This window comes from Chrysochloris asiatica, unplaced genomic scaffold, assembly GCF_000296735.1.
Source record: "Chrysochloris asiatica unplaced genomic scaffold, ChrAsi1.0 scaffold00456, whole genome shotgun sequence".
Taxonomy (NCBI): domain Eukaryota; kingdom Metazoa; phylum Chordata; class Mammalia; order Afrosoricida; family Chrysochloridae; genus Chrysochloris; species Chrysochloris asiatica.
The window spans coordinates 1,226,366-1,231,025 of NW_006408974.1; positions in this window are offsets into that span (position 1 = coordinate 1,226,366).

Consider the following 4,660-nt stretch of genomic DNA (forward strand, 5'->3'; position numbering starts at 1 on the left):
TATTAGGAAGTTTGTCATACTCCTCTATATTTAGGATTTATTTGAGTATAATTAGTGACAACTGTTCTCTGAATGTTTGGTAGAACTCACCAGTGAAGTCATCTGGACCTGGAAATCTTTTGGTTGGGAGTTTTTTGATTACCTGATCAATTTCTTCTATTGTTACAGGTCTGTTCAAGTCTTCAATTTCACTCTGGGTGAATTTAGATAGGTAGTGATTTTCTAGAAATGTATTCATCTCTTCTAAGTTTTCAAATTTGTTGGAATACAACTCTTCATAGTATTCTGTTTCTAGTTGCTGGAGATGTATGTGTTCATCTGTTAATTTTGATTCTTTCTTCTTATTGGATGTGTGCATTTTTCACAATAAATTGTCCTCTCAGCACCTCTTTCACTGTGTCCCAAAGATTTTGATATGTTGTGTTTTCATTCCCGTTTGTTTCTAGGAACGTTCTGAATTCATGTTTAATTTCTCCTATTATCCAGTCGCTCTTCAGCAGGGTGTTCTTTAGTCTCCATGTATTGAACTTTATTTCCTTGGTCTTATTGCTGATTTCTAATTTTATGGCACTGTGGAATGAAAAGATGCTTTGTAGTATTTTGATGTTTGTAAATTTATGGAGGTTTGCTTTGTGGCCTAACATGGTCAATTCTGGAGAATGTTTCATGTGCACTGGAACAGAATGTATATTGTGCTGTTGTTTGGTGGAATGCTCCTTACACGTCTTTGGGATCCAATTGGCTGATTGTGCTCGTTAGTTCCTCTGTACCTTTGTCGAGTTTCTTTCTGCTTGTTCTATTCCTTTTTGAAAGTGGCATATTAAAATCCCCCAAAATAATGTTAGATTTATCTATTTCTTTTTTCAATTCTAGTACTGTTTGCTTTATATATCTTGGTGCTCTTTCATTTGGAGAATAGATATTAATTTTGGTTATGTCATTTTGCTCAATTGACCCTTTAATCCTAAGATAGTGTCCTTCCTTATCTCTTATGGTAGTTTTTACCTTAAAGTTTATTTTATCAGAGATTAGCATTACCATTTCTGCTTGTTTTTTATTGCTGTTTGCTTGGTACATCTTTTTTTTATTTTTCATTCTTTAACTTTTAGTTTGTTTTTGTTTTTGTGTGTAAGGTGTGTCTCTTGTAGGCAGCATATTGAAGGGTCTTGTTTTCTTATCCATTCAGCCACTCTCTGTCTCTTTACTGGTGCATTTAATCCATTGACATTCAGTGTAACTATCTATAGGTATGGTTTAACTACTGTCATTATGTTAATTTTTTGTGGTGCTGTTTGTTCCTTTGTTCTGAATTCCTTCTTGTGTTGCATTCATGTTTTTTTTGTTCTGTTTCTTGTTAGTTTCTTATTTGTTTTAATGTTTCCTTGTTCTGTTTGGATCTTCATTTTTATGGTACGTTGTGAAGTATTAATTTTCTTTGGGTTTACCCTATAATCGGTTAAGTTCTCCCTGCATTTAAAGAAGTCTATTGTGTCCTGCCATCTAATCGACCTCCTCACCACCTGGATCTCTGTTCATAAGTTTTCTCTTTCTTTAATATTGTTAATATTTTGATCTTTGGTTAGCCTCACAAGTCCTCTGAATTCATTAATGTATTTTTTTTTCCCATTCTGAATTCTGCTCTCCATCTATCTTTTGCATCATTTTTAAAGAACATGGATGACACTCACTCTTCTATGCCAAGAAATTTGGAAGACAACTGTCAGGTCAACTGATTAGAAGAGATACATATTTGTGCTCATTCCAAAGAGAGGTCACCCAATGGAATATGGAAATCATTGGACAATATCTTTGATATCCTATTCGAGTAAAAATTTACTACAAGTAATACAGAAATGGCTGCAACCATACAATGACAGAGAACTTTCAGAGGTTCAAGCCAGATTCAGAAAAGGATGTGGAATGATGGATATCATCGCTAATGTCCAATGGATCTTGGTTGAAAGCAGAGAATACCAGAAAGATGTTTACTTGTGCTTAACTGACTACACAAAGATTTTCAATTGTGTGGATCATGACAAGCTATGGACAACATTGTAAAGTATGAGTATTCCTGAACACTTAATTGTGCTCATGAGTAATCTGTACCTGGACCAAAAGGCAGTTGTTCTAACAGAACATGGGAACACTGAGGGGTTCAAAATTAAGAAGCAAACGTGGCAGAGTTGTATTCTTTCACCATACTTATTCAATTTGTATGCTGAGTAAATAATCCTAGAAGCTGGGTTCTATGAAGAAAAATGTGGTATCAGCATTAGTGGAAGATTCATTAACAACCTGCGATATGAAGATGATGCAACCTGACTTGCTGAAAGTGAAGAGGACTTAAAATATTTACTGATGAAGATCAAAGAGCACAGCCTTCACTATGGATTGCATCTCAATGTAAATAACACAAAAATCCTCACCACTGGTCCAATAAACAATATTCTTATCAATAGAGAAAAGAATGAAGCTGTCACGGACTTCATTTTTCTTGGATCAACCATCAACAATCATTAAAGCAGCAGCCAAGAAATCAAACGACATACTGCATTAGGCAAATCTGCTGCATAAGACCTTTTTAAACTGTTGAAGAGCAAAGATGTAAACTTGAGGACTAAGGTTCACCTGACCCAAGCCATGGTATTTTCAATAACCTCATATTCATGCAAAAGCTGTACAGTGAAAAAGGAAGACCATAGAATAATTGATAATTTTGAGTTATGGTGTTGGAGGAGAATATAACGATTACAATGGGCTGCCAAAAGAACCAACATATCTGTGTTGGAAGAAGTGTGGCCAGAGGGCTCCTTGGACACCAGGATAGCCAAAATTTGTCTCTCATACATGGGTCACATTGTCAGAAGGGAACAGTCACTGGAAAATTATATCACGTTTGATAAGATGGAGGGTCACAGAAAGAGAGGAAGACCCCCAGTGAGATGTATTGGCAAAGTAGTAGCATCAATGGGTCAAGCATGGCAACAATTGTGAGGTTATCCCAGCATTGGGCAGTATTTCATTCTGTTGTGAATATGATCGTTATGAGTCAGTACCAACTTGATGATACCTAACAACAACAACAACAATGTATTTGTCATGGAATGAACTATGTGCTTCAAAAAATATATTTAGTCCCTATCTTCTGTATCTGTGACTATGACCTTGTTTTGGTTTCTTATGAAGGAGAATACAAACTTGGAGAGAGAAAAACATGACACAGATGGATGACAGATGCTATGTGACAGTGCATGCAGATGTATTTAAAAACTCAGGAATGCTACACTTCACTGGCAGCTACTAAAAGCTAAATGAGACAAAATGAGATGTTCCTCTAGAGATCATGAAGAGCAATAAAAAGTATTTCTGTTCTTAAAATCATTCAGTGCATTTTTGTTGTTGTTGTTGACTGCTTCAGCTACTCTAGGAAGTTAACAATGTGTTTTCTTTTTTGTTTTCTCCTTTCAGATTTTAGTTGCTCAATAATGTTTCTTTCTATAACTGACTTTCTTGCTATATATCACTCATATCTATCTTGATACTTAAATTAGATAACTTACCCCTCATTAATTCTTATAAGCTAAACTACATCTTGTGGCTCTTTTCATAGGAGAGACTCATGTGACCAAAACATATTGAATATGCTTGAGTCCATTATTGTGGCTGCATGTATTATGTCATTTCAACTCACTGAGAGTTTCTTTGATATCACTGGCCCTCAACTTCACCAAACACTATATTTTGTTCTATAGATTGAACTTTCTGGATGATATATACAAAATAAGTAATCTGATTGTCCAGATTTAACAAGCATAAGAAGTGATTAAAAACAAAAACAAAGAACATGACTTTGATTTTTGTTCTTGTTAAGTGCCATTAAGTCGTTTCTGATTCATAGAGACCCTACATAGGATTCTGAGGAAGTTGGTAAGTTTAACTACCAGGCTTGCAGTTCAAACCAACCTTGTGATCCTGTGCTTATCCTATATTCAATTGTGTACCATAATCATCAAAGTGACGTATTTTCATTTTAAACTTTGAAGAAATGATTTGCATAGATTTGAATATTAAAATTTGTATTTTAAATTTTATTTACTGCTGTTTCCATGAATAATACTTGATGAAGCAATTAGAATGAAAACCTTTTACATTTGTCCTGATATCTGTTGGTTCAGATATGATGATTTTTGCTTTCTTTATATACAATCTAATCTGAAGGCTGTGGTCTTTGACCTTCATCAGTAAGTTATCTTCATTTTCAACAAGCAAGGTTGAGTTATGTGTGTATTGTAGATCGTTAATAAGTTTGATAATAAACCTGATGCAATACTTTTTATTCATATAGGACTTCTCAGATTACATATTCAAAATGAAAATGCTTAAGTAAAGGAAAATAAATGAAAGCTAATAAACTTTCATTTACAGATAGAATGTTAAGTACACACAACACTACATTTTTGTAGGTGACCCCTAATAATAAATATTCCAAAGTGATTATTCTTACCTCAGCCTCATTAAATCACAGATGTGGATGGAAATTATGAAAGTGTATTATTGTATCAAGAAAACAAAAATCCTCAACACTGGACCAATAAACAACATTCTTATCAATGGAGAAAAGATTGAAGTTGTCAAGGACTTCATTCTTCTTGGATCAACT